Here is a 19,998-nt window from a genome sequence, read left to right on the forward strand (position 1 = left end):
AAGATTATGGTTGTCTTGATCATTACTTTTAGGGTTACAAGTTAGATAGTTTGTACATTGCAGCCACATATAGGCCTCCTATATGATTGTATGTGGAATTACAGACCCCCAAATCCCATGTATGTGGCTGGATTTAAAGACATAGGCCCTATATGAGCTTGTATACATAGGGCCTACTTTGTAGATGCACAATGAGAGGCTGAGGTCATCCCGACGTCATGTGCAGTGTCAACTCATCAAAAATTTGGCTGGGGTCTGTAGGTCTTATTTTCCTTTTTGCTATTTAACTTCTACAGTAGACAGTCTATTTCTAACATATTTCATGGAGTTTTCTCTGTTGCATATATGTGAGCACTACAAGATAAAGCTACCTGGTAGACTCTACACTGAAATAAAAGGGATAGCAAGTTCTGTGACTAAATTTACAGAGTGGTGAAGAACTAATGCAACTATCGTAATTGTAAGTCAGTGTTAATGCCTTTCATTGTGTCTGATATACAGATGAACTCCTGTCCAGATGCCCCTGTGAAATGGAAAAGTTCGTGAATGCCGTTGCCTTCTCCAATTAGTTGTGGAGGAAAATGCTACTCTGAGGAAAGGACTTGGGTCAGATTGAAGTGGATCAAAACCTGGTGAGAGTGCTGACAGATATTGATTTTATCAGAGCCTGGGCAGATGTTAGAAGATAACAGGTTAGATGATGAAGACGTCCCTTTGGCATGCATATTTAGGAATTTTTATGTAAATATCATAAATAAAGTGGGCTACTAAGTATTTTCATTGGACTTTCAGCATCTAACATAATTACTTTCATCGGTACTAAACTTGTCATTGCTTGAATGTTAGTCATTAAAGAGAATATTTACTATGTGTAATACTGAATAGTTAATTGAGTCTATATGAGTAGTAAAATAATTTTTCATTGTAAATGTGTAGTAGTTACTATATCACCAACATTCAGTCATTAGATGAGAGATCAATAGAATGTGCTTGTTGGCCTCTATTGCAGTGGAACAGCTAGCATCACATCCAAGTGCCATCCCAGATATCCAGGTTGTTGAAGCCAGTGACACCCCCTCTCGCTAAATAAGACTGCCTCTTCTAGGCTACGCAGCTCAGCAAGACCTGTGACATCCATCTCGCCAGTGGAGACCAGCCCTCTCTACCACCAAACTCAGTGAAACCAGTGACATCCCCTCTCATTAATCAGAACCAGCCCTCCCAGCTACTTACATGTAGCTCCATGAAGCCAGTGACATCCCCTCTCATGTTCTTCTTTGTGGCTGGCAAATGTTTGAAAACTGAACTTGGATGACGTCAATATCATAATTATGTTGAGTGCATCCGAGTGATGGCAATGATAATAGCTCTGACACCAGCTCTTCCTATAGGCCTACTGTCAATTTATGCCTTCATTGTGTATAATAGCAAAAGACATGTTAGTAATGAAAAAGCTGCACCTTTGTACCAGGATTGTTGGGGATTCTGATAAATGCACATTGAACATGAATAACATCAATTCAAATCATAGACCTACATTCATGTGATGGCACTACTAACTGATATGACACTACATTCATATTTCTGAACTCTCTATTTCTGTCTTTTCTGTGAGGTAACAACAAACATGTTAGTACTCAAATGTGTGAATCAGAATGAAACATTGAATTGATTGCATAGAAAATTTGTTCTTGCCCCATGTGGCAAGTAAGGAATATAAATCCTGTAAACTCCTAAACTGCATGTGCTTAAATTGTTACTGGAAACTGAAAGGGCTGTAATAACCAGGCACAAAGTGTTTTGTCTTTTTATTTTTTCATTTGGTCTTTTTCCCCCCTGTGTTTCCCAGGTGTTTCAGTGGTGAAAAGCTACAATTACTCCGTTACAATAAAATATTGCATCAGTGTTTTAAAGTGAACTTAAGCAGGGCTGTCATGCACAGCAGTGTACATCACTGAAAGGGCCTTTCACAAATTTCATTATTGCTCTAATTGTTATTATTATTATTACTACAACTACTATTGTTGTTATTGCTAATGTTTTTATTACTATCATCATCTTCATAATGATTATTATCCTCATCATCATATATGTGATCACTGATATCATGCCATGTGTTACATTCAAGTGGCACAGCAGGTCCTACACAGTAGCATTGTCCATCAGCATTTTGGAAGACACTTTTCAGCACATAATTTTGTGATAACTCTATCAAATCACATTATTATGAGGACAATATTTTTGTGGTAAATGGAGTTTGTGCCCTTGTAATATTCATTGCATCTATATTTTATAGCCAAAAATAGGTATGAATTTTGATAAACAAATGTGTTGGAAGTACTTCAAACAAGATGTTCAGTTTTCATTCACATAGATATAAAAATACACATTGTACATTGTAATATACATTTGGTAGGTCCCTACATGATGTTCTACTGATATAATTGTATACGCTAAAACCCTAAACTGAATGTGTTTTGACAATGCAATATGTAGAAGGTCTCCACACTGAAATAGTATAGTGTTCTTTGTACTTGAAGTCATTAAACCATGTGACATTGATTCTTGGACCTTCACTTAATTTTTTTTTTCCCCTGCAAATGTGCAAGTTATTTGAAAGTGGTTGCATTTGTTAGGTTTTTTTAATTTACATGTTATATCATTGTTATCATAATTGTTCAATATGATAGGAGTATAATGTGTAGATGCCAAAATTGACTAATGACAGAATGCTGAACAGTGTTTTTTTTTTTTTTTTTTTTTCAAATTACTACCTTACCTGTGTAAATTGGCAATCTTTGCCATACAACTATTTCTATTATGACATTTCATATTTAAAAGATATAGGCCTACATGCAAGGCGTCAGCACAGATTTGTTATCTCTACATTGTATATCACATCACATTACTGTGAGAGCAGTTTCTACATGTAGCACATTTGCAATTAGAACCTGTGCTCATGATGCAACACCAAATGCAAATATTCATGCAAAGATAAAAGAAAATGTAAGGTCAGTGTACCCTGGTACACACAACTTCTAATGTAGGTCCCATGTACACATGCAATTCATATGTACACATGAAATTTGTATATTATGTATGCATGGTAGTATAATGTACAGTGTAAGTGTAGGGATTTACTTTGAACCATTTATTATAAGTGTATCCCCCTTCTGTTATAACAGGTACCACCCCTCTACACATAAATACGTCAACCCACACATACAGTAGTATTCACATTTACATTCATCCACGCATCCCACCTATCACAGACACACCACCATTATCACATGACATTTTCCACTCTTTCACTTCTCACCCATTGTTCCCTGTAATACTGAAATCATTCCTAAATCACCCACGCCTACACACCATTTACATATTATGAATATTTAGTTTTAACCTTTGTTTCCTTATTTGCATGTTTTGTTATGTTGATTTTGTGTATGAATATTTGTTACAACCCACATTTACATGTAAACCCATGCCAAATTATGTGTAGAATAAACTGGCTACAAGTTAGTTAGCCAAGGCACTCCTAAGTAACACGTGTGCTGCCCTAGTTTGCTTTAAGTGTGACGAGTGCTAGAGAGCTAAGCGAACCCGAGCCCTTACATAAGAAATGTGTTAGATTTTTATTCACTGAAATATCAGAACAAGATATTTATACCTGTGTAGGTCTAATTGTTAAGCATCAATTTACCACTGAGAAAAAAATGTGTTCTGATGATAAAAACCTAATCAGGGTTCTAGATAAAACTGAGTGAATGTTGTTGGCCTATGTGGAAATAATTGACTTGAACAGATTATTTCTTGTGTCTTTTCGCCTTGTAGGTGAACGAGACATATTGCATCATGCGTGGTTGCATTGCATGATGAATGAGAAAATGTGTAAGGTAGCCTCAGAAATTGCTGGATTAGTTATTAGACTATTACAGGTGTCACATTATTCAGTCTAGAAGACTGAAAATGATCTGATTCCCAACATTTTTGTGTGTATCTGTGAAATAATTCCAATTAACCCTATTCGTACAGAAAAAAAGGTAGGCCTAAGCCATACCAATGACCAATTTTCTAACCTATTCAGTGCATGTGTCAGTTGTGAAGAAAATCATCCACAATAAATGTTACAACTAAGTCACATTTGAAATTACGAATACATGACAAGTTGTACTGGTAATAAAAATGAACTATTGGTTAGATCCAATGCAAGTTTAGATATAACATGGTACCTGGTACTTCTCTAGCCTACTTGTGTTTCAAATCTTTGAAGAACTAAAAAAAAAAAAATAAAAAAATAAAAAAATGGGTTTGCCATGAAGATTGCATTTCTTGGCAATGTGCATGAAAAGTTTAAGATATGTATTGAATTACATGTACATGTAATAACACAACCCGTTTGTGTTTCGTGTAATTGTAATCAATAATTGAGATTTCGTTGATTTTTTTTTTTTTTTCTACGTAGCCCGACCAGCTCACCAGACGCCGTGCGAAGCACGGTAGCTACAACTGTAACTGCGTACTGGGCTGTGTCCTTACCCGGAAAAGTTTCTACGTACAGCTACAGGCACAGCCCAGTCGATCGCTGTATAAATAGCCCGGCGTCTGGTCGCCCATGTGAAAAAGTACTTCAAGTACTGCAGGAAATACTGCAGTATTATTGCAGTACTACTGCAGTACTCGTAGTACTTTTGAAGTACTTGCAGTAATCATAGTATATTTGCAGTACTTTTGAGGTAGTACTGCAGTACTTCTATGGTAGTACGGCAGTATTATAGCAGAACTACTGCAGTACTCGTAGTACTTTTGAGGTACTTGCAGTAATCATAGTATATTTGCAGTACTTTTGAGGTAGTACTGCAGTACTTCTATGGTAGTACGGCAGTAATTGCAGTACCTTCGAGGTACTTGCAGTACTCACGCTATTCTCATTGTAATTTTGCAGTACTTTTGAGGTAGTATTGCAGTACTTCTATGGTAGTACGGTAGTAATTGCAGTACCTTCGAGGTACTTGCAGTACTCACGCTATTCTCATTGTAATTTTGCAGTACTTTTGAGGTAGTACTGCAGTACTTCTATGGTAGTACGGCAGTAATCGCAGTACCTTCGAGGTACTTGCAGTACTCACGCCATTCTCGTTATTTTGCAGTACTTCTGAGGTGGTACTGTAGTACAGTACTTCTATGGTAGTATATATACGGCAGTAAATCGCAGTATACCTTACATCGAAATACTTGCAGTACTCATGCCATTCTCCTTTAAATTTTGTAGTGCTTTTTTTGAGGCAGCACAGTACATTGTAGTAGTATTGCAGTACTTGAGAGGTAGTTTTATTGATGATTCTTCTGCAGTTTATAAGTTGGAGTATACTGCAGTACTTTTGATTTTTTTTTTTTTTGAAGTGGCTTATTGTCGGTACTACTATTATAAGTAAATCTGCATTACTGTTTAAGTATAGCTATTGCAATAATAATTATGTAGAAGCTAAGTGATGCTCATGCATGTATTTATTTCTGCTATATAAAAAATCATACAATGGACTAAAACTCAAACCTCTTGGTAGTACCTGTGGTTAACGCTATTTTAACCTCAGACCAGATCTTTACTGACGGGGGCAATTTAACTTTCATATTTGAAAAAAAAAAGAAGAATTCACTATCTATTTTCAAATACTTAGAACAATTGCATCAACATGCCAAACCTTATTATACCGCATAGGAAATTAACTTATAATGTACAGTATTTTTAACCAAGCCCCATTCATATTTACCTGAATCTCAAATAGCAGAGTGGCGAAAAAAGTCGGGGTTGAAATGGATATTTTTCTTCCAAAATCTCTTCGAATATAATATAGCACGTTACATTCTTGAGAAACAGAGGCTTATATTATTATTATTAAAATCAGATTGCATAAAAATAAATGTGTTTAAGTTTTTCTAAACACCAGCGCAAATAAAGTAACATACATGCGTTGTTTACCGGACCTTGCGAGGCATTTTTACGCTGGTTTCGCGAGCGGGAATGGGATAATTTCATGAATCACATCGGCTGTAAATCTTATACAATTTATGATTGTAGCGCCCGAAAGGATTAAAATGCGTTTTGTACATCCGTTCTTGAAAAATAAGCGACAGGAATGAATGTAGAAGGTTGTGATTCTTTTTACATATCAGATCTGTTCCTAATAGACCATTCTGAAAGAAAGAAAATGTTCATTGTGAAATGCGTTGTTAAAAATTGTGGTTATATGAACAAACCCAGATTTATTCAAATTGTTAAATGCGTTAATTTCTTTTTCTGAACACCGACTAGGTAGCTTAACATACGTTATTCGACTATTTTTACGCTACTGTCCACCGGCGAGATCGCGATGATTAGAGTAACATAACATTATGTGTCGTTTATCGTAACTTGTGGGATTTTTTTTTCTTTTCTTTTTTTTTTTTTTACGCTGTTGGTGCCCAGCGGGAATGTGATAATTTCATAAATCATTTCGGCTGTCATCTCATACAATGTATTATCGTTGCACCCGAAGGGATTGAAGATGCGTTGTTCATTTTCTTCTGAAAATCCCTTCGCGTTTTGTACATCCCTTCTTGAAAAAATTAATATGCGACATGATTGAATTCAGAAAGTTGTGATCCATTTTACGCAAATCTGTTCTTCGTAGACCATTCTGAAAGAAAGAAACATATGCATTGTAAACTGCGTTGTTAAAATTGTGATAATAAACAAACCCAGATCTATTCAAATAGTTAAATGCGTGTGTTTCTCCTTCTGAACACCGATTAGGTATAGCTTAACATGCGTTATTCAACTATTTTACGCTATACTGTCATCCGGCGAGATCGCGATGATTTCAGAGTATACGTGCGACGTTTCTTCCTTAACTTGCGAGATTAGGTTATACGTTACGTTGTTGGTGCCCATGCAGCGGGAATGCGATGATTTCATGAATCATTTTGGCTGTATAATCTCATACAATATTATTATCGTTGCGCCCAGGATCAAAGATGCTTCTTTATCTTTTCCCGAAAATCCCTTCGCGTTGTATACATCCATTAAATTAAATATATATGCGACAGGATTGCGTTATTTAACATTTTTTTACGCTACTGTCAACCGGAGATATCGCAATTGTATTAATTATTTCAGCTATAATCATATATTCGTACAATATTTTTGCTAACCAGCAAAAGAGCTGGAAGTCGGGACTACAAATGTTACCTCCATTTTCTTATTTGGCACCATGACATAATCTGGTCTTGACTTCTATCCGTTCTCCGTTTCTTTTTCGCCAACACTGATTACTCGGGGCTTACAGCCAAACAAGATATAGGTCCCGTCATACTTCTCTTTAATCAACCCCATTTCGATTTCGATTTTGACCAGTTATCACTACATGTAATTATTGTGTTACACCATATTATATTTTGTGTTCCACACATTGTAAAAAAGGTTAAAGAACTGGTTTGATTTCTATTACAATGCTCATGAGAAGTATGGAAAATAAATGAATTGAATTGAATTGAAATGGAAAGGTAAATGTTGAGTTTTACACGCTTTCCAATTTTAATATTTGCCACGAGTGTCGCCTAACAAAAAGTTGGAGTGCGTTATTTTTTTTTGCTTGTTGCATTGTGGGCTGACCTATAAAATTACGCACACGAAATGATTATGTTTGATAATTAATAGTAGGGACATCTGATGGTATCTTATTGCATTTTTTTTTTAACCAAAGAAACATGGAACCGCGGTCTCTGCAAAATGGGAAAAACATGGGTGGTGTAAATTCGAAATTCCGTGTTTGAAAAGCGGCAAGTCTACGGTACCTCTTTCACCTTGCCTACTATTATGCTCATCCTAACAGAATTTTGTAAGCATGACTACCTCCGTGTCTCAGAATAACGTGGCACACAGGGGATTTCCACCATGGCACATAAAGAGTTGAAATCCGATCAAATTTCTTATGTTTTATTTTATCATGATGCGCCGACAACCGGATCTCCGATAGCCCCCCCCCCCCCCCCCCCCCCCATTCGTGTCTATTTTGTGGCGCCAATCGAGTGCACGTGTGATCGCCAGCCCGCGCGCACGCACATATTGCTTCTATGACCACTGAGTGGGGTTTACTCGTTTACTGTATAATCTTCTGTGGTTAATACATGTAGTAGCTACGCGCGCGTGCGTGCGAGCACACTCGCGATGCGAGTACAGTGTATTACGCAACGAGTCGAGTACCGCCGTTGAGTTGCATTTTCAAATTCTGTAAAACGTTACGCGTTCAAAGCAAAATGGCAGCGCAGAGAACGAGCCCTGTACCCGTGGCTGTGATGACAGCGTTGGAAAAGGTCCTGTGGTGGACTGGATATTAAGGACAATGCCCAATATTCACGTTGTTGTTCCCATGATGAAGTGACTGTAGTATAATGGGGCAGCGGAAAGTCTGCATCAACACATCAAGCAAAGCTGCTTGCAGCTAATGGTAAGTTACGTAGAACGTTGTCTACAACTGTATACCCTATGCATGTTGATTGTGTATGATTAATGAGGGTACCACCTACATTAACTGCGACCAGCAGCCCCAACGTACAGTGTTGGGGCTGCGCCGTTTTGGCCTCGATATTTTAATGTTGTACCAAACGGGTGCCGTTCCGGCGCTGTATTTCCTTAATTTTTCAACAAAAACTACTGGCAATACTTACATGGGTGGACTAAACCTAAATGATTCTTATCGGCGACTGTTTGATGCATTTCATTGCTTATGATGCAGAAAATGCTGTCTTATAAGGCAAATATCTTCAGCTCACCGATGCTCACTAAAACTCACAATCACTTGCACATGCGCACACAATGCATTCAGTGCAGTGCATTGACAGCTGTATTACTCGCTACATGATGCATATTCACCGTGCGATGATGCATTATTCATATCCTTTTGCGTCCGTAACGTTGACGTCATTGTTTACGCATGCGTAGATGCGTACTGATGGATAAACACGTTCAAAATAGCAGCAAGTCTCTCCACTAGGGCAGTCTGCCTACTAGAAAATGTGGAAAATTTTGCAGTTCCCAGATAAATTGGTGAGAAGGACTAAGCCAATGGGGTAATGTATATTTCATTTTTTATTGTCACTGTGTTTATGATAGAAATTTAGCTATGGTTTATTTGTGAAGTCGCCGTATATGTGGCAATAGGGAGTTGTTCGTGATTCTCACTTTCACGAAACCGAGGGGTAGCCGCCAGGACCCCGCCTTACGGCGGGGTCTCCGGGGCTACACCTACATGTATCGGTAATACATGATTACCCATGTATCGTCACCCTATTGGATTTGTATCTTTTTTATTCCAAAAATATATTACAAATTCGCCTAAATCTTACCTCAAATATGCCATAAATACTACAGTTTCGAATGTCGTGGCCGTCTTGTTGGTTTCAAATCTCCGTTTTAAAATAGCGCAATTTTAGTGCACGCAATCCCTTTTCTTCGCACAACGTTAGTTCTAGCGATCGGCACCCCTCCCTCCATAGGTAAAATACACGTCAATTTCACAGCCATGCGTCGTTACTGAGCGCATGTATAATGTGTAATTGAAACGTGTCTAGGGCTACTACTACTAGTTTGGTTTGTAAGTTTGTTTGTGAGTTTGATTTGCTTTTCTTCGTTTTTATTGTTTTCAGAGCTAATGACACTTACTGTAATCCCGCGCATACTTTTTCGTTCATACGCAAACAGCCATGATAAATACGCAGGGAGCCAGGGTGCCGATGTCAAGCAGGTACATGTACCCTGCCGATAGGTGGTACCCTTACCATAAGATATAATGTTAGAATCTATTTACATGTATGTTAAGTTCAGCCGGGGGAGTTTTCAGCCGCCTCTAGACTCTACAATCAACTTTGCATCATACCATTGCCCAGCTACACGCAGCCGCTGTAGAGACAGCGGCTGCACCTTTCCTTCGCAGACGTTGTCATTTTTCAGTGTGGTTGTGCGACTCCTTCATGAATATCTTTATTAATCGTGGAAAACTAAAATACAAGGAATTATCGTGATCTATGATCATTCAATAATCGGTAGGATCCTATGCGATTTTTTGTTTAATTACGTCAAAAACTCACCGAAATCTGTGGCTGAAATCAGGTCTGTAAACGTCCTTATTGCTTCACTCCTCATCTGCGTGTTATTATGAATGGCATTCACTCTCGTATACTACAACGTACAACGTAGGTAGTCGGAGAGGCGCCCTCTAGCTCTCCGACTACCCACGTTGTACATTGTAGTACAATACGAGAGTGAATGCCATTCAAATAACACGCAGATGAGGAGTGAAGCAATAAGGACGTTTACAGACCTGATTTCAGCCACAAATTTCGGTGAGTTTTTGACATAATTAAACAAAAAATCGCATACCGATTATTGAATGATTATCATAGATTACGATAATTCCTTGTATTTTAGTTTTCCATGATTAGTAAAGATATTCATGAAGGAGTCGCACAACCACACTGAAAAATGACAACGTCTGCGAAGGAATACAGGTGCAGCCGTGTCGCTTCGCGACAGCGGCTGCGTGTAGTTAACCTTTGCCCAGATATCCTGAATAGTAACCACCTATGTCACATCCATAGCCACAACTACTGACTGGGAACCTGGCTGTACTATTAGATCGCAGATGATTCGTGACAGCGCCTGCGTGTAGTTAACCTTTGCCCAGATATCCTGAATAGTAACCACCTATGTCACATCCATAGCCACAACTACTGACTGGGAACCTGGCTGTACTATTATATCGTTCAGACCTAAGTTGACCTTTTCCTCATTTTACTTTAAAAAATGAGAATTTGGACACAGAGGCTCAGAATTTGATTTTGCACTTCCTTAAGCGTGCAGCTACACAACTGTAATTTAAAGGAGACACGAGTACGTTTAGATTTTTAAGAGTAAGACATTCCTTGTCAAATTCCTTATGATTGTGACAAAAGTTCTTGTCAACTAAAGGCTAAAGCTCAGTCTAACCGTTAGGATACACCTCTTCACTCCATCACAAGCATTTTGCAAGTAACTTTCTGTGAGATTTGTGGGTTTAACCACTTGGCTGCGGACCACGTAATATCCTTGGCAACATTCCATTGTCTGTGTGCTGAGCATGTAATATAATATTACGTCTTCATATAATGTGTAATTTGAAGCCTCAGCGCTGTGCTACCCCTACCCCTACAGTTCAAACAGCACCTGAATGACATGATTGAATGTACGGGCAACAGGTGCCCCCCAAAATCAGTGATTTAGCTGAGATTTGTGAGGGTTTTGATTGGTCTCCAAGGTGAAAGTTTCTATAGAGTCTCAATTCAAAATGGCGACCTACAGTGGGAAGAAGGGTTTTGATGAATCTTTTGATGATAGTAAGTAAAGCTGCTCTTTGTGAAGGATTTGTGGAGGTATCGCAGATCAGGAGAGGATGATGCCTCACTATTTCATATTTCAAGCAATATAATCTTGGCCAATCTTTCCCCTTCTGGAAGGCATGTTTTGAGATACACATGCATTATTATGCATCAGCACCCAGGTGTTCAGTGTGCGTAATAGCCTGCAGCAGTCCAGTGGTTAATTGTTTCATCCATTGTGAAGCATTATTATTATTATTATTATTATTATTACTTATAGTGCGCTTTTCCCACAAGGCCCAAAGCGCTTACAATCAATTCAAAATATGCACGACAGTATATGCACGACAGTACGTCTTTAATCTTTTGAATGCTTTTCTTCATCTGCATTTTCAGATCAGAGGATGTTCACTCTCCATAGGCTTGAAGTATTGGAGAGGCTAGACCAACATGAGCGGGCGTACATTCAAATTGCAGAGCACCACCACAGCAGGTTGCTTTACCAGTAAACATGGAGATTGGTGAGCTGAGGAGACTACGATGCCACCATTACCCCCTCGAGAGTAAGGCAGCTTTCCAGGAGCTCGACAGCCTTCTAGCTTCTGGAGATTTCTTATGCTGGTAGAAAGATATTGGTGAGCAAAATACTAGTATTCAAAAGTGTTGCCTATATGTGTCATTTTTCTTTCCCTTGACCTCTGTCCTCTGTAATCTGTTGTTAGTTTTTAACCAAATCAATTCAATAACGGTGAACATAGTGTTTATATGAAATTACAGTAAATGTCACATAAAATGAGAAATGAGATTTGAATGTTTTTTTACATGTATAGATAAGTAAGGAATTAATCATTTGTCTTGTCAGCTGCTTGTTTACGTTTAGTAAATTCTCTTATTTTATTTAAGGATTTGATCTTTTCAACTCTTTTTCAGACATTCATCCTCAGAATCAGTGGATCCTAATGGCAGGCGGTGTGCGGCAACTCTCTGGAGAAGATTGTGGGTCATGAGATCAGAAAGACCTGCATGGCAACAACAGGTTGAGCATGAAGGGGACATCTTCGTTTGCAGATTTACAAGGTTGCCATGTTTTCGTCTCAAGTACTATTTTCAGTAAGTCAAGCCAAGCCCTCTTCAAAAACAGAACTACTTTCTTAGCTATTTTTTTTTTTAATTTCCACATTCAAAGTTTTTTTTTTTCCTTCGTTTTTATAGGATACAGAGCTCTATCATAAAGTTTTGGTTGAGACTTGGCTTAAGGTTTTTGTCATGTTTTTTTTTTTTGTGGGATAGTGAGAAACCTCTTGTAAAATACAACTGTATGAAAGACCATGTAGTTTCATGGGGATTTCAATTTTTTTTTTTTTTTTTTTTTTTTTTTTTTAAATGAAAATCAATTTTGAAATGGCTGGGATGTCCAAAACAGAGCAATCCTATTAGAGTGTGGAATCCAAATTTTATTACAATCTTTTAGTTGTACTTTTTGGATTTTGTAGCTATTCCATATCCGATTTCCATCAAATAAACTTTGAATTCCTTTTACCCCTAACCAGGCCAGGCCCTTTTTAGTGTTCTGTGGCCTGGGAGGGGTTGATTCAATTAACCCCCCCCCCCCCCCCCCCGAGATCTCAGCGTTTCATTGCACAATCGCTATGAAATTTGGCTTGTTCATTACCCGTGGTGTAATCTACCAAGTTATACAAAAAGAAATGGAAATTTTCGTCATACAGTATATGCATAAAATCATGCATTTTGCTCCCTATCAGATATTAAAGCTCCTAGAATCCTATTTTTTGGTGAAAACATTCTTTGTGGCATTTCTAACAATGAATTTGAACAAAAAAAAATAGTATCAAAATCAATTTCTTCAGTATTTTATTGTTGTATTAATTTCTGGGTAATCTTAGGTACATGTATTTTTTTGTTTTTTCGGCCTGTTGATTTATCATTTTTTTCCTGCAGAATTTATGTCAGAACTCATTTCAAGCATTATCATGGTAAAATTAATTAGTTTCAGCCCATGAAAGTGAAAATGATTAGATTGTGTTTTCTCTTCTTATTCCTAAAGACATAAATATCTTTATGAATAAGAAGAGAAAACTCAATTTGCATAGACTTTATACACAAAATCACGTTTTGAGCCATTTTCAGTCTGACAGGCATACATAAAACGTCATGCAGCGTCATGACAGTATCAAAAGATGTGCAAGACTTGAAAGTAAAAAGTCAGGGAACGATGCAGTCAAAAAATTTCATGTGGCGGAGTAGTCGCCAAAATGTGGAGGGGGGGGGGGAGGGGGTTGATTCAATATCTGGATACTTGGAATAAAATTTCCATGATGTTTCATTTTTTCAATCTTGAAATACATGTATGTATACACAGGTATGTACTGACAATTTAGCATTTCTTTTTCTATCATCTTTTCTACTGCAGACATGATACATTCGTATGCACAAGCAAAGGGATGCAAGATACCAGCGAGAAAGAGACCGCAAACTGGGCTTGCCACTGGATTTCCAACTCGCGTGATCATAAAGAAAACATGCAGACGAGGAGGAGGACAAAGAGTGTGCAAGAGGCTCTAGCTGGAAATTAAGAAAAAGATTGACTGTCGCCTTTGTGATTGTAGACTATCTATGGTGGGACATTTATCACATTCAGTGACATTTCTTCTCTTTTTTTTTTTTTAAATGAGGAGAATGTTGATTGTGTTTTCTTGAATGAATAGGAAAAGTGTCAGGATCAAGTCGGCTATGTACTACTACTTGGACTGTAAAATCAAACCAAGTATTGGAAATTTTTTCATGCATCATTTTTATTTATATGATCATCATTGAAAATACATATACAGTGTAATTCCTTATACATGTACTGTATCATGATATTGACTGAACATTACATTTTTTTTTTCTTGCATGCATTGTGAATATGTTCCTTCATTTGCTGGACTTTCCATAATAAATAGTTTAAATTTTATGCTACATCAAGTCTACTCATATTTAAGTTCTTTGTGTTCTCTACTCCTCTCAACTTAACTTCACATCAGGATTGCATGTTTTCGTAATACATGTACATCATATTGATCATTATTCCTGTCAGCATTTGAAGTGTCATCTCTTGTGCCAACAAACCGTTTCTGTAATGTATTACATAACAACTTACGGATATTTTTTTTCCAACAGCCTAGAAATGAAGCATATCATTCACCTGCTTCCTTCCACCGAGTTCCACAGACATGAATTCCCCTGGCTGTTGCTGGTTTGGGCAAGCCTTCAGTCATGCTTTGTGGTTGTAAGGTTCAATTTTGTGAAGAAAGCATGCATAAAATCTGACGAAATTGCAGAAGCGGTCTGTTGTAATTCATCTTCATACATTTACTGTATGTTGTTTGTTATTTCATTACTTTGCAAACATTCACATGAGAGAAATCTGTGTTTCCACCTTGGAAAACAAATTTCCCTTTCAACCTAGCTACACTTACACTGTAGAATATCTTCTAGATTACATGCCTGCCCTGACAAAACCAATGTGGGCCCCATGTGGTGTATATGGGGAAAATATGGAAGTAAATTGGCAAAGCCCATTTGGCCCATATGGGCCCCAGATGGGGTGTAGGCCTACCGGGAAAAACATACATGGGTCTCATATATACTCAGTACTTTAATTCTAGAAAAAAAAACAAAAAAAAAACATTGTATTATATTTTATTGATTGTTTATGTATGCTATGAAAGCGGATATAGATTGTCACTTGTTTATCGTTGTAATTGTACATGTATATTCATTTGCAGTAATGAAGTACAGGGTAACCCTTTTATAATGAGGTTGGTGGGACCACCATTTTTTCCTCGTTATAACCAGTACCTCATTGTAAACATATGCATACTGTATGTTTACTATTTCAATATTTGCAAATTCAGATGAGACCAATAAGATATCCTCGTTTCCCAGGTTTCCCTGTACTGGTACTACTGCAGTACCATTGTAGTACTACTGCAGTACTGGTACTACAGTACTACAGCAGTACCGGTACTGCAGTACCACTATTGGTAATGTAGTACTACTGCAGTACTACTGCAGTGCAGTACTACAGCAGTGCCGGTACTACTGAGTACTGCAGTACCATTACCATTACTGGTACTGAAGTACTACTGCAGTACTGGTACTGCAGTGGTACTGCAGTACTACTGCAGTACTGGTACTGCAGTACTGGTACTGCAGTACTGGTACTGCAGTACTACTGCAGTACTGGTACTACTGCAGTACTGGTACTGCAGTGGTACTGCAGTACTACTGCAGTGGTACTGCAGTACTACTGCAGTACTGGTACTGCAGTACTACTGCAGTACTGGTACTGCAGTGGTACTGCAGTATTGCAGTACATGGTACTGCAGTACTGGTACTGCAGTACTACTGCACTGCTGGTACTGCAGTAGTACTACAGTGGTACTGCAGTACATATACTGCTGTGTAGTACTGGTACTGCAGTAGGCCTACTGGTACTGCAGTACCAGTACTGCAGTACTACTGATGCAATGACTACTGCAGTACCAGTACTGCAGTACTACTAGTACTGCAAGTAAGAAGTGAGGTAGTACTGCAGTACTGGTACTGCAGTACTGCAGTACTGCAGTACTAGTACTGCAGTAAAGTGTCCAATTTACTACAGTACTTCTGCAGTACTAGTACTGCAGTACTGCCCCCCCACGGAAGAAAGCAGTAACTGCATAGCTGCTGAGCTGAGATAAATGCGATTTTGTGTTTTTTGCAGATTCTTTAAAAACACAGAAACATTCAAAAATAATTTTGTGGTATGATTATGCACCATACCTAGTTGTCTAACAGTACCTAGGAAAAAATGATGTTTCCGTTATTTTTTAAATGTTATTTAGGAAAATGCAGTTACTGCGGTGGCTCACCCTTGATTCTGGGTAGTTTCCCCACGGAAAAAAGCAGTAACTGCAGACGGCCAGGAGTCTGCTGTTTTCCCCATGGAAAAAAGCAGTAACTGCACATGCCACATGACCATAGGAGGAGAATTGTTACCACCACCAGGTTATAAAGTTCTTCTACTTTCTGGTTATTCTAGATCTATAAGATCTAGGACCTATCGCTAGGCCTAGACTAGGTCTTGTAGATTGAATGGCATTCTGTGTAAAAATAAGGTAGACACCTATGTACCCTAATTGAACTTTGGAGTGCCCGGCCTGGCCCCTGACACATGACCCTGGACTAGACAATAAAGTCAAGTCTCTTTGTCTTAGATCCTAGTCGAACTCTGACGTTACACTTAAGCTAGACTACAGATCTATGCCCAATGTTAGTGCTAGACCTAGATCTATTACGTTAGATTAGGCCTACTGACATTTTGTCTAACAGTAACTCTACACAGTTAACAATAGATTAGAATCTAGATCTACAACATCTCTGTAACTTTAGATCTGGTAGACCTATTTTAAACTTTAGGGCCTACATCTAACATTAGACTAACGTTAGTGCATTAATACTAGTGCTCATCTCCCTTCAATATATTTTCAGCTCACCTAGATTTTCTGGTTCTGGCCAAAGCCATGGCTACCATGACTTTTCCTCTGCAATTCATGATAGATTTACAGGCATGCCTGGACCGCAGAAACTGTGTGACAGCATGGTTAGCACTGGCATGATCACTCAAACTGTACCAGACCTGCAATACTGTGCATGCAAGTGATGACTGTGATGTGATGCAATGTTTAGCTAGTTACTGTATGCTGCAGAATTTATGCGCATGCAGCTGCTGCACGCGTATTCTGCACTCTGAGCGCGCTGAGTCTGCCAGGTTTGCTAGTCTCCAGAAAGAAGCTTTTTCTACAACTTGTCATATGATTCCCTGCGGGCAGAGTCAAGTTACTGGTGAAACAATCTTTTTATATCTACTCTCCTAAATTATGGGAGAAACTGCTGTTTACATTGTTAAAAAAAAAAAAAATAGTAGAAAAAATAAATGGTATTAGGGAAAAAAATATACAGGAAGGACTATACAGAGTCTGAATGATAAAGACTAAATTGTTAGTTACTGCTTTCTTCCGTGGGCTTTGTTAGTTACTGCTTTTTTCCGTGGGGAAACTTGCAAAGTTGAATCAACTGGATGCAGTTACTGCTTTTTGCAAAAGTGAAAAATTGTATTTTTGGTCACTTTCATTTTTCTTTTTGCAAAACTGACCTATTAACATTGGAGAGCATTGGGTAAACTATTCATTTTTGCAAAAAAGTAAACATTCATAAAAATGTCAGTTACTGCTTTTTTCCGTGGGGGGGCAGAGTACTACTGCAGTACGTGTACTGCAGTAGTACTGCAATACTTGTACTGCAGTACTACTGCAGTACTTTTTCACAAGGGCGGGCTACGTAGTACCGCGTTCACCTATCCCGCTTTCGGTACTCGTACTTCTCAATGAAGAATCTTGTAATGGAGTTTGATGGCTTTTAGGATACGTAGCCTACCGAGTCTTCCGACGATAGAACTATCTCTCATAGTATCTTGGAAGAAGGACATGTGAATCAGAATCGGAGGATCTAGGAGTCCTTTGATTTTAGGTTAGCGCTCTCATCAAATGAAAACACAACGCGAACTCATACACTCGTACACAGCATGCAAGATCGTACAGCTAGCTAGCTCTCGAGCTTGCACTGCTGCGAGTTATGGCAAGTGATGCGGCCAGCGCTCGCCGCCGCGCCCATAGGCACAGCCAGCCGTCAGAGCTAGCTTGCTCTAACTAACGTGCTCTAACTACTAGTACAGCTGTAGTTCCGCAGCTCACTCGGCATGTTGGCTTGATTTCGCTGTAAGTTGGCTTGATGTCCGCAGTCAACAAGCAGTATTCCGCAATTCAAATACGTATCGCCATCGTATCGAAGGAACTTTTTCCAGAAAAGTATGTTTTGTTTTTCGCTTTTTAAAACATTTGAGAAGATTTCGATATCCAAGATATTTTGACACATGTTAAGTTAAATATCTACCTTTCATTTTATACCCAAAACACCTTCTCTTTCGCATGTTTTGCACAACCGAACACTCCTCCCCAGGCCCTTTAAGCAGAGTTGGGGGGGGGGGGGGTAGAGGAGGGGTAGAGGGGGCAGGGGGAGGAGAGGGGGAAGGAGGGGAGGGGGAGGGAGGGATTTGACAGAATAGATCAACATAAACCAGCAGAACTTGTATGGGATGGATACTTCCCGTTGACTTTTGTACATGATGTAATTATTAATTAAATCTAAGAATATCACGTATTATACTCTGTATAGTTAAGATATAATGTTCACTATGTGTTATACCTCGTTATTTCAACTTTGTGTGCATTACATTTTTGTTTCTTTTTGCTGTAACCGTTCACATTACATTCAGGAGTTAACATACACACAAGTGCCCCCCCCCCCCTCCCACACACACACACACACACAGAACCACAGATACAGACACACACACAAGCAATCCGAGTATTAAAACACTGATACAAACAGACGTATACCGTCTCGCAAACGAAAATACTGACAAACGATTTCTAGGCAAACATGATTAAAGACAAAATTTAAGTGTAGAAGTGTCGCCTATTTAATGTCAAAGAATGGATAACATAATTATGTTTGATGTTTTCCAGGGTACAAAATTTAAACTTTGCTTCATGCATTATGATGCGAAAACCTGAAATGTGACACTGACATACTCTCTTGGGTTATGAATTTTGACTGTCGTTTATCCTTCAATCATTTTCGTTGGCAGTCTTGTTTTTCGAGTGTATTTTTAAAGCAAATGGTTAGAGAATAATGTGGAACGATACAGTTTAGGAGAGAAAGTAAAGATACAATGTATGTCGGCTTAAAGTTGGTTCGCCATCAAAATAAAGAATCGACAATATCTGACTAATTTGAATGAAAAATTCATGACATTGTGTGAACAAAGACGAATTTGATCTTCACATTCTGCGATCCGTCAGCGGGAGGGACGAATTTGAATGACAATTCACGATTCTGAATGCTATGTCTTCGAAAATGTTTGACGAAAAACGAATTACAATGACAATCATAGTTATTGACGAAATTGAAGTTAGGATTTGCGTTTCACCTGCTTCTCGGGACGAAATTGAATGATAAATCTTTGAAATTGAATGACAAAAGTGCGAAAATGGATGGGAAAACCTATAGTACAATGTAGTAAGAAAGCAAACTTTCAGCAGAGTTGGGGGTAGAGTAGGAGGTGGGGGGGGGGGGGCAGGGAGAGGGGAAGGAGGGGGAGGGAGGGATTTGACAGAATAGATCAACATAAACCAGCAAAACTTGTATGGGATGGATACTTTCCATTGACTTGTGTGCATTACATGCATACTCTTAGGGCTCTCACGGGTAAATAATTTCCCAGAGAGACGTGTGTTAAAATTCAAAATTCAAAAAATTCTCTAAAATAGCTGGGAGAAATGAGGTGTTTCATCTTCACTAACCTGGATAAGTGAGATAGACCCTTTCATCCATTACATTCCCAGGGTAGGTTCTTCAGCTCAAACTCTGTCCAAGGGTCTGCAAAGCCAGACTACGAGTTCTTTTCACTCAAAAAAAAAAAAAAAATCACCTATTTTCTAT

General features: G+C 38.5%; 1 protein-coding gene and 1 long non-coding RNA gene across 3 annotated transcripts in view; one reads left to right on the top strand and one right to left on the bottom strand.

Moving 5' to 3' along the window:
• Positions 1–17,083, bottom strand: part of LOC140238766 (crystallin J1A-like) — a 32,921-nt gene extending 15,838 nt beyond the window's left edge. The window contains exon 1 of the mRNA XM_072318665.1: positions 16,932–17,083. The gene's annotated coding sequence lies outside the window, so the exon portion shown is untranslated. The remainder of the gene's footprint in view (positions 1–16,931) is intronic.
• LOC140238903 (uncharacterized) lies at positions 8,291–14,329 on the top strand. 2 transcript variants are annotated; one of them, XR_011901932.1, is made up of 4 exons: positions 8,291–8,486; positions 11,788–12,026; positions 12,322–12,501; positions 13,823–14,329. It is a non-coding gene; the product is annotated as an uncharacterized lncRNA (long non-coding RNA). The 2 variants fall into 2 exon arrangements; XR_011901933.1 differs by lacking the exon at positions 8,291–8,486 and adding an exon at positions 8,507–9,108.
• Positions 17,084–19,998: the final 2,915 nt, after the last annotated feature.

The sequence above is a fragment of the Diadema setosum genome, chromosome 15 (assembly GCF_964275005.1).
Source record: "Diadema setosum chromosome 15, eeDiaSeto1, whole genome shotgun sequence".
Taxonomy (NCBI): domain Eukaryota; kingdom Metazoa; phylum Echinodermata; class Echinoidea; order Diadematoida; family Diadematidae; genus Diadema; species Diadema setosum.